Source organism: Zea mays, chromosome 4, assembly GCF_902167145.1.
Source record: "Zea mays cultivar B73 chromosome 4, Zm-B73-REFERENCE-NAM-5.0, whole genome shotgun sequence".
In the NCBI taxonomy this organism is placed as follows: Eukaryota; Viridiplantae; Streptophyta; class Magnoliopsida; order Poales; family Poaceae; genus Zea; species Zea mays.
The window spans coordinates 41,162,848-41,174,495 of NC_050099.1; the positions used below are offsets into that span (position 1 = coordinate 41,162,848).

The window sequence follows — 11,648 nt, forward strand, 5'->3', positions numbered from 1 at the left end:
ACCTTTGACTTAATCGAATATTTAGATTCCGACTATGTCGGGTACAAGGTTGATAGGAAGAGCACATTAGGAACTTGTCAGTTTCTGGGAAGGTTCCTGGTGTCTTGGAGCTCTAAGAAACAAACATTTGTTGCCCTATCCACCCCTGAGGCCAAGTATGTTGCCGCAGGCCAGTGTTGTGCACAACTACTTTGGATGAGGCAAACCCTCCGGGACAACTATAATCTGAGCAAAGTCCCACTCCTATGTGATAATGAGAGTGCAATCTGCTTGACAGATAATCCTGTTGAATACAGCCACACTAAGCACATAGACATCCGGCATCACTTTTTGAGAGACCACTAGCAAAGGGGAGATATTGATGTTTGCCATATTAGCACCGAGAACCAGTTAGTCGGTATCTTCACCAAGCCTTTAGATGAGAAAAGGGTTTGTAGGTTGCGTAGTGAGCTAAATGTCTTAGATTCGCGGAATTTGGATTGATTTATAGCATACATGTGTTTTATGCCCTTGATCATGTTCTTTTAAGCATTTCTGTCTTTACTTTTGGTGCTAAAGTTGTACAAGTCATCCCCATACCTCACATGATGCACATGTTTAGGGAGAGGATGTACTACAACTTGACCCTTTGAGACTAATATGTTTGCTTGAGTGATTATGATATAGTCTCAAAGATGGATTAAAATGAAAAAGGTGGACTTGGACAAAGAAAGAGGCTTCCACTGCATTTTGATATCAATGTATCTTGTTCCAAGCCACTATCTGTGTTTTTCTCGTTGCCCTTGGTTTTATTTGAAATTTTTGCAAGGCAATGAGGCTAAAAGGCCAAATAGTTCTTCTGTTTTGGTGCTTAATGCCCAAGGGGAGAAAGTAAGGCCAAATGTCACACCCAGATTTAAGGGATAAAGTCGGGTGCGTCTCATATGTGCGCCAAAAAATAACAACACATATAATGACCAAGTTTATAGAGATAAATGTCATAAATATTATTACAAAAATAAATTATAACAATAAATCGAACTAATAATTATTCCTTGACACCATCAAACTGACTGAGAGACGCCATCTAGATAAGCTTGTATTTCTCGTTGTAGACCTCCTCCTGGACTACCTGCTCTTCACCTGTGGGGGTTTATATATCGCAAGGGTGAGCTCACAAAAGATTATAGCTCAACAAGCTGTGGGAATAATGTGCATGAACTCACCAAAGGTGGGAGCTCATGTGAGGTGTAAGGATGATCAACAATAAGGGTTAAAGCTAAGCATTGCTTTTAATAAGTTGATTAAGTTTTATTAACAGTTACTAAATGTAAGTAGATACCAAATCAGAGTAATAATAGATCAAAATTAATAATAAAACCACAATGCGATGCAAATGACAAATTGAGTTTAATTTCATAAATCAATCATGCAAGAGTCCCGAGCTGCTCATGACCACGAGCACGACTAGTATACGAGTTTTACACTCTGCAGAGGTTGTATCCTTTACCCACAAGTCATGTTACCCATCTGCCAAGGGATCATGAATCCCATACACCTCAACCAAGAAAGCGAGGCAAGGTAACACTATGAGGCCTTTACAAAGTTCCACTAGCTTTAGAAAACCCGCTATAGTTTCTAGGGAGCGCAATGCAGGAATCCCCCGTCTGAAAAGCCATCGCAGCAAAATCAACCCGAGAACCTCCCTACACCGACAACTCCCCTACTGCCCTCGCTCCTTTCGGGTAAGGTAGACCTCCACTAGCTTTCCTAATTAGTCAGCCAAGGGCGTCCCATTCCACCCTTGTGGTGGCACGTGTTTCTCAAGTTAAGCTCTATGTTCCAATTAACATAATAGTCTTATCATGAACATAATAGAACAATAATAATAAAGCATGACCATGTGTGATAATTATCTTAACACCTAAAACCACATATAGCAATAGCAATGACTACCCAAAAGTTCAGGGTAAGCAAGGTGTAAAGATGACCAAACTAGGGTGACATATTAGGTCTCATCAAAATTAAGCCTAAGCATGCCAAAATAATTATAGAGAACATTATTGGGTAAATAAAAGTGGTCAAGGGAACAACTTGACTTCAATGAGCTCCTGGTCAGCAATTTCCACTTACTGGGTACCGGGGTCCTCGACCACTTGCTCGTCTACTTGAAACAATACAAATAAACATGGTATAGGAGAAATTAACATCACACCAAACAGAGGGATATAATGCATGATAATATTCTACATATCGTAACGAGATCGTAGGTTTGAGAATTACTAAATTCAGAGTTATGGATAACAAGTTATGATTTTCCGAAGGTTTATGTGGTTGACATATAGTAAACTGAGTGATTAATTTTAATCTATGTTTCATGATAAAACAAAGTTACCAAGTGATAAACAATATTAATACAAAATATGCAACTGGAATGGATTAAAAAGGAGTTAAAATGAATTACTTATGAATTAAACAAGTTTCTGAAATTATTTTTATACTAGAAATTCAATTTCAGTGCATTTTCACTTAATTATTATACAAAATGGACCGGTGACACTATTATTAGAAAGTTGAGGGGCCTAACAGCTAATAACATGACCTATTTTTAATTACTTTCTAACGGTGCTTGGACGGCGAGTTGTTTTCTCACAACCGCAGGGACTCATGTGAAAAGGGTTCGGCCGAAGGGGTACAGGTAGATTCCGGTCATCCAATTAGACTTTAGCGGCCTAGATTAGATCTACGTGGTTAAAACTCAGAGCGCCGTGCTAACCACACGATTGGGAGACAACAACAAGGTTTTAAAGTAACTATGATCTGCACCCTACCACTAGATTTCACATCAACGATCGAAAACTGTTCCATCTGAAACGCTTCGCCGGGTTTAATCACGGGCGCAGGATAGAGATCCAATGACGTCGATCACACCCCAACCCACACCGTCACCTATAGGTGTACATTCGGGCCGCCCGGCCCGGCCCGGCCCAAGCTCGAAAAGGTCCGTATTGTTTGAATTTCGGGTCGGCCCGGCCCGTTTGAATTTCGGGCCGTGCCGGGCCGGCCCATGGGCCTAGCCCTCGGCCCACGGCCCGGCCCGTAATTGCTTAAACGTGCCGGGCTCATTTCGGGCGGCCCGAAATTATAAAAGCCCGAAATTCACATTATGGCCCGAAATTCAATTTTAGGCCCGAAATCCACATTAGAGCACTAAAATAAAAAAAAATAAAACAAATAAAAGATAAGACAAATAAATTTGAACAAAATCAAACTTAGTATTTGTATTAAAGTTACCACAGCTATGCAATGACAACCTCGTTTATAAATTATTTTGTTAGAAGGAAAAAGAGTATAATCAGCTCTATACAAAGTTCGTAAGTTCAATTTATTGTCTAATGTTCATAACAAAAGCAAAATTACATCACACACTCTAAATCAAAGCTAAAAACATCTAACTAGCATTATCTCTAGCTTTGTGTTATTTATCAAGTATATGAAAGTGTGTAATGAAGTGTGGTTTTAATAATTATATGGGCCTTTTCGTGCCTCTATATGGGCCATTTCGTGCCTGCCATAAACGGGTCGTGCTTGTGCCCGCCCATGGGCCGTGACCTCGGCCCAAACTCGGCCCGATATAACGGGCCGTGCCAGCCCGGCACTAAATTATTTCGGGCCGTGCCGTGCCTGGGCCGTGCTTTTTTTTCCGTGCTTCGGGCCGGCCCACCAGGCCCGGCCCAAATGTACACCTATAGGCGTCACCCCCGACCAACCCAGCCCAACGGCGACAGGGAACCACAGCGGCGCCATGGCCAGGAAAACCCTAGTAGAGATTCGACTACACTGTTCTTGGAACGGATCAATGCTACATAGAGAGGAGGATTGGGTGAACTAATGGGGAAACATTACATCGGTTACCGCATGCCCCACACCATTGCCCACTACACGGGCGGCGCCGAAACAGGGACTCGATCTCGACGTCAAATTCGCGGTCGGCCAGCACATCAATTTGGCATAGCCATGGCACTATTCAAGGAGGGGAATAGGCGAGGTAGGGAAGAGGTCTCACCGAGGACGATGACGAGAAGGGCGCTGGCACGATGGGCGCGGATTTGTGAATCCGCCGCACTACCGACGAGGAATTGAGCGGACGCCTGTCAGCAGTGCGAGTGACTACCCACCCCCACATGATCTCTGGTCGCCGATGAACCCCCACGAACACCAATTGAAGCCCGAGTGGCGGAGGTCGTGGCGAAGGACAGGGCAACGGCGAGATTGTCACGACGTTCTCTCGCTTTTCCCGGTTCTACGACGATTGTGGCTGGGTTTGAGAGCTAGAAGGGGAAATGACACTAGGTTTGCTGCTTTATAGCCTAGGGAGTTCGGTCGCACGGCGCCGGCAATGACTCCCTGAAATCTGCACCGGTGATCCGAGTTCCACGGAGCAGAGCGCCATGTGGGAAGGGACGGTCTGGCAAATCAGGACCACTAGTCAGCGACAACAGGATGGTGCAAGGTATTAGACGAATGGGCCCTGGTGGTCAATGGGTGGCTTGGTGACGTAGTGACACGGGTGTGTGGCCGACGGGCGGGGCCCACTTGTTGGCACGCTGAATCCATGGCTAGGCTGCGCAGCATGAAAGGGGGAAAAGGTGGGTCGGCCCCAGGTTTTAGCCCATGTGGCTTTTGGAATTTTCTTTTTCTTTTCTTTTCATTTCTGTTTTCTTTTCTTTATTTTTAAATCTCCAATTTGAGTTCAAATTTTTGCTGTAAATTTCTAGTTATTGAGGAATTTATTAATCTTGTATGTGTATATATAAATGCATGTGTCACATAGAAAGAAAAATTCTCATGAACATCAAATACCCTAACTCCTTTATTTACTATGATTTGGGTATTACACCAAAGCAACTGGATTAGCTACCACCTGTGTATTTTTCAAAAGTTTTAGTGTAAAAATACCTTATTGCAAAAATTGCTCTCTTATGGGGGAGAAATTTGATTATGCGAAAAGGGGGAGGTTTTGGTGTTTGATCAAAACTAGTCTTGAAAGATATTTTGATTTGCCAAAACAAGTGTTTTTGACATAGAGATAGAAAAATGAATTTGTTTTACGAAAATAAACCAAGTGGTGACAAAAATGATCCTAATATGCCAAATCATATGACAATCTTGTTGATCTTCAATCTGACATCAATTTGCTCTTTTTAGTTCTTTTGGATATGTTAGTTTAATATGAGTTGCTTTTTGATGTATTGGCATAAATCCCCAAAAAGGGGGAGATTGAAAGGGAAATGTGCCCTTGGGCCATTTTTATATTGTTTTCGTGATTAGATGCACAACACATTATGTTTGAACTAACGTAGTGTATAAGCAAGGGTATATGAAGCAAATTGAACTTCGAAAAGGACATAATGCAAATCTGGATGGACCAAGTGAAAAGGTAAGCTCTGGACACTTAGTAAATTGTTTTTATGTGCTAATCACTTTTTTCTAAGTGCGAGTGACTTTATAAAGTCAAGTCCAAAAGGAGCAAAAGAAAACAAAGGGAAAAAAGAGAATGTGTGATGGACTAGAGGCACCGGACAGTCCAGTGCACGGTCCGGCCAACTCGCTGCTCTTGGGTTTTTCAGCCTGTGTCGGCTATAATTCACCAGACGGTCCACGCAAGGCGCCAGACAGTCCGGTGAGCCAGCATCCAATGGCTAGTGGCCACGTCGGCCCTGGGCCAACGTTCAAGTGGCACACCGGACTGTCCGGTGACCGAAACCCGATGGTCCGGTGCCCCCTAGAACAGGAAAGCAGCCAATCAGGGGATTCTCCGCCCGCGCCCAGCCGCACACTGTTCACTATCCGGTGTGCACCGGACAGTCCGGTGCACCCACAGGCAGAAGGCAACTAGGGCCTTCCAAATAGAGCTCCAACAACTCCTAGGTCCCTTGGGGCTATAAAAGGGACCCCTAGGCGCATGGAACATGAGACCAAGCACCATTTGAACATTCTACAATGCTAAAACTTCGCAAACACGCATTTGATTCATTGAGATAGAGATTCGAGCACTTCTTTGAGCTGTAACTCTGGTGTGCTGTTTCGTGTGCTTGTTCTTTTCTCGTGTGCGTGTTATTGTTGCAACTCTCGCTTTTGTGTGTGTTTCTATTCCCCCTTACTCTTGTGTTCATTTAAGATCAATTGTGTAAGGCGTGAGAGACTCCAAATTGTGGAGATTCCTCACAACGAGATATTGTTGAGATAAAGAGAACCATGGTATTCAAGTTGATCTTTGGATCACTAGAAAGAGGTTGAGTGCAACCCTTGTTCGTTGGGATGCCACAACGTGGAGTAGGCAAGTATTCTACTTGACCGAACCACGAGATAAAAATCGTTGTGTCATTTGTCTTCATCCTACTACGATATTCTCTTTATTCACTTCACTTACATTATTGCTCTAAGTTTAATACTCACTTAGTGAAGAGCAATTAAGTGAAGAAGTTTACTCCGCTCATACCCCTCATTCGAACTTGGCTCTTACTTTCACTAATCTAATATTAGTCCAAGTTTGTTTTTGTTGAGCTATTTTTTATAGGATCACCTATTCACCCCCTCTAGGTGCTCTCATATAGGTCACCCCCGAACCTTACACTCAAAATGTAGCATGACAACAAACTCTTCCTTTGTAATAAGATCACATTTATCTATGGTCCAGTCTGGTAAGGTCCGCTCTGGTAAGCCCGGTCTCTGGTGCCATTTGTGGCCCGGCCCGGTGAGAGCCGCCCTTATAAACCCAGTCTTGGGTATCACATGTATCCGATTGCAAAGAAGAATTAATTCTCATCCATCGGTTTTTTTCCTGTTTACGCATGTTGTTTCCCTCTACCCCTTCTATGGATCTAGACTTCTGTTGTAATCATGAAATCGAATAATAGTGCCTATTCTTGCACCTGATTTAGAACATCTCTTGAGAATGAATGAAGATCCGATCACTAAGAGCTTGGTTCAGGGGAAAGGATCACGTTCTCGGGGTGGCCCAAAGTCATGTAGCCGCTTGGCCTGGTCTTGTACCATAAGCCTACATGCTTCACCACCCTAGGATAACTGACCTAATACCTCGAATTGAGTGCTTAGCAGTCTGAACCTCGTTCAAACTCAAGGGATGGTCCCAACCTATGATCGGCAAGAATATGCATCGAATGATTGAATACCACAAAGTAAGGATCCCAAGGGTGCATTGCTAAGCACTGATCCTTGGCCACAGCATGGATCGACCCCTGGTCTGATTGTAGCCTCTAAGCTTCCGAGGTTACCAATATCCCAAGGGCCAACTAAGGGGAAAAACTTGTCTTTACAACAAGAAACAAGGCTCGGTCGCCACTCACCTAAAACCCTACGCGGGATCCAATTTCTGATTACCTTCAAGAAACCTAGATAATGTTTCCACCTTGTCACTCGGTTTTAGATCGTTCCCTTGTAATGGATAAGGATTGGGTCACAAGGGGCTAGGTCCGGGGAAAGGACCACGTTCTCGAGAATGGTCTGGAGGCTGTGTAGCCACTTAGCCTGGTCCTGTACCCTAAGCCTACATGCTTCACCACCCAAGAACAGTTGTTCAAGTACCTAGGACTTGGCATCTAGAGGCCTAAACCTTATTGAAAAGGAAATGTGACCTTGGGTCATTTCTATTTGTTTTGGTGATTAAATGCTCAACACATTACTATGGACTAACATCTTATCTTATAAGCATGAACACAAGTAGTTGTAAAGCAAATTGAGAAAGGCACTTTTAGGCTTGAAAATGGGCATACTACAAATCAATATGGTTCCAAGTGAAAAAAATGTATGCTTCTAGCACTTAGTAAATTGTTTTATGTACTAATCATGTTTGTCTAAGTGTTAGGGACTATATGAAGTCGAGCTAAATTGAAGAAAAAAATGTTTGGCAAAGTTTGGCCAAACATGGGCTAGTCTAGGCCACACCGGACTGTCCGGTGTACAACGGACAATGTCCGGTGCCCAGGCTGGTCATCGGTGGTCGAACAGGCCACTCTCAGGAAGACGCTGAGGTTTGCTGTTTACAATTCACTAGACAATCCAGTGTACACCGGGCAGTCCGGTGCTCCAAGCGGTCAGTACTCTGCCCCCCGCCAACGATCGGGCACGCAATCGGCGCCGACCACGTCAACATAGCCAACGGTTGGCTGGACCCACAGGAAAGTACAGTGTGCTCAGCGGCCAACTTCTCCCAAGCGCCCAACGGGTGGTTCAATGGTCAGAAACGCTGAAGAAGGAAAAATCGCCTATTGTGGAGTGTCCGGTGTGCACCTGACAGTCCGGTGCACCAGCTGATAGAAGGCAACCAGAGCATTCCAAATGAAGATCAAACGACTCTTTGGTCCCTTGGAGCTATAAAAGGACCCCATAGGCGCATGGAGCTATTACAAAAGCACCTTTTGAGCACACTATAACTCCGAACCTTTGCGACCACGTTGTTGATTTGTTAGAGAGAGATTTGGGCATGTTCTTGAGTTGTAACTCTATTGTTTTGATTTGTGCACTCTCTCTTTTCGCTTGTGTGCGTGTTGTTGTTGCTTTGTGCTCTTGTATGTGTTTCTACTCCCATCCTTATTGCGGTTTTGATTGTAATCAATTGTGTAAGGTGTGAGAGACTCCAGTTTGTGGAGATTCCTCACAACGGGATATTGATATAAGGAAGAATATTGTGGCACTCAAGTTTGATCTTTGGATCACTTGAGAGGGGTTGAATGCAACCCTTGACCAAATAAGGTCACCACGGCATGTAGTAGGCATTGGCCGAACCATGGTAAAAATCGTTGTGTCACTTGTCCATTTTACTTTTGCGATTACTATCTTCTTGAGTTCTTTACTCACTTGAATTATTGCTCCTAAGTTTTGAAAAGTAGCCTAGGGGGGTGAATAGGCTACACCTGAAATTTCTCACCAAAAACTTCGAGATTGTGTCAAATTTCAAGTTGCACTGGTGCAAACTGGTTCAGCTGGTATTATTCCCAAATGAACAAATTTGAGCCTGCTCAACTTAGATTAGATAAATAGTTACACGAATAGCACGAAGTAATGAGAAATTCTTTCTTATATCTTGCCCCTAGAGAAGATCCACTCGAATGGGTGTCAAATCGATGTGAACCGAGTCCACAAGATTCACGCACAAGATAAAAACAAAGATGAACAAACCAACAATTTAAAGCACTTCTCAAGAACACAACAAGAGCACACGATTTAACCCAAGGTTCGGCAACCACCACAAAATTGTCCTACTCCTCGTGGAGGAGCCCACAAAGGGCCGGGTCTTTTCCAACCCTAATCCTCGTTGAGGAGAATAGAGATGAAATCACCAACGAGTTAAATAAACTTCACCTCACACCAAGGGTCCTTCAAATGATTGAAGGGAATGCAATTTGGGGTGTGAGAGGTGAAGTGAATGCTCTTGTTTGAGTGTAGGTCAGCCAAGAATTCGTGGATGGGTAGGAGTAAAATGAAGAGAGAGAGAGAGTAAAGGGGTATATAAAGGAGTCCCCAAAAGCTGCTAGCCGTTGAACTTTTTGGAATGAAAACTGGCTGAGCCGGTCCTAAAACCGATTGAACCGGTTTCTGTCAGGTTGTTTTTCGGTTTAGTGACTAACTTAGCTGGTGGGTGGACCGGAGTCAAAACCGGCTGAGTTGGTCCAAAAACTGGCTGAGTTGGTTTTTAAAAGGCTGAACACAACTTTTTGGCTGACAGAGTAGAAAAGTGGAATAGTCCAAAAATCGGCTGAGCTGGTCCAAAAACCGGCTGAGCTTGTTTCCAAAAACTGGCTGAGCTGTTTTTTAGAGAACTGTACACAACCTTGGGGAAGTCTAAGTGCAGAATTCAAGCAGCTTTTCCAAGAGCATTCATGATAAAAAATCCAGGTTTTCTTAGAGGATTTTGAAGAGAATTAGACTAAGCTCATCACAACAACATACTCATATTTTGTGGATCCCTCTTAATTGAACGATGAATCCTACGACTCAATAATTGTAAAATTTAAATGGTCGTCGTTCATAAGCACTTAAATCACGCCATATGATGTATATATTTAATCCTCAGTGCTTTACCCTTTGTATACATATGAAATCTGTGCTCCTCCTGTCTATAAGATAATTGTATACATGCTAGGAGCAAACTTGTTAGAAACTCTGTTTGTTTTATCATTTAATCACCAAAACTCTCAGTCAGGGTTGATTGCACTTACAATCTCCCCCTTTTTGGTGATTGATGCTAAAATAAACTAGAGTAGATATAGATAAAAAAATGAAGCTAGCAAGATTTTGAATACTTGTGTATGTGTGGCTCCCTCTAAATGTGTGCATATGTTATGAAACTTAATATTAACTCGATATGTCAATTATGCAACACATTTGGAGAGAGTGAATAACCAACATGATAGGAACGGGGGTGCCCGATCTTCCGTCAGGTGAAGATAACTATCGATTTGGTGGAGATGTCACACAGACGATCCGGCTTCCAATCAACACGACTAGAACCCCGCAATCACAGCACCACTTCTCCTCTGGTTATCAATCGTGCACTGCGCAATTGACCTCGCCACGAGGGCTAATTCCTGCCTGAGAATCGAAGACACAAGCAAGAACAAGAAAGAACACAATCTAGAATATTGCGGATGAATGATTAAGCTCACAAGTCGGGGTCTCACAAACCGATCTACAGCGGCTGTTCTCGACAGATCTAAACTTAAGCAAAACCCCACCCTAATGTGGCGGCGGCTGCTGAATAAATAGAGTATTAGGGCGTGCATGACCCCTGAACTCGCCCCTAATGGGCTCCAACGCGATACACGGCCCAACGGCCCAACAGACGGTGTCGCAGCACCAAAACAGAATCTAAACGCTGAATTGTTTCGACGATTCCTGTTGACTCCAGACGAATTTTAGGGTGGAACCAGTTGGGTTGGTTAGATAATCTTCTTATCTTTCCAACCATATCAAGTCCGTCACATTCAGAGTCCGGATGCATCTTGGGCGTCCATTTTAGTGCAGACTAGTCCTGGAACCCGAGATGGAGTCGCAGTCGAGTCAGACTTGATCTCCTTCCTGTTGTGGGCGCCCTTGTTGCTCCTCCTCAATACCTAGGCCTTTCCCAAGTCCTTGCTGGTCCTCGCCAAGGTTCCTAATCATCAAAACATCCATGGCCCCAAGCATAAGCTCTGAAACACAATTGACTAGGGCAGAACGTACCTGGAGAATTAGCTGTCGTGCACACGATCGTGTTATCGGTCCATTCATTGTATGTATAGAAGTGATGTCCTCATCATCCTCCCCCTCTTGAAGTGGAGTCGTCCTCGACTCAATCTCATCTTCTTCCCCTAAATACGGTTTCAAATCTGCAATGTTAAATGTAGGACTAACCCGGAACTCGAGAGGCAACTCAAGTTTATATGCATTATCATTTATTTTCTCCAAAATCTTATATGGACCAGCAGCACGTGGCATCAATTTAGACTTTCTTAACTCTGGAAATCTATCTTTTCTCAAGTGCAACCACACTAAATCACCCACTTCAAGCTTAACTTGTTTTCTACCTTCACTACCAGCAATTCTATATTTTTCAGTCATCTTTTCAATGTTTGCTTTAGTTGAAGCATGAAGTTTCAAAATAAAGT

The 11,648-nt window shown here is 43.4% G+C and overlaps 1 long non-coding RNA gene across 1 annotated transcript; it reads right to left on the reverse strand.

Moving 5' to 3' along the window:
• Positions 1-938: 938 nt before the first annotated feature.
• On the reverse strand, positions 939-4,585 carry LOC103653148 (uncharacterized). The gene is made up of 2 exons (XR_565282.2): positions 4,046-4,585; positions 939-1,122 (listed from the first exon to the last, which is right to left on the reverse strand). It is a non-coding gene; the product is annotated as an uncharacterized lncRNA (long non-coding RNA).
• Positions 4,586-11,648: the final 7,063 nt, after the last annotated feature.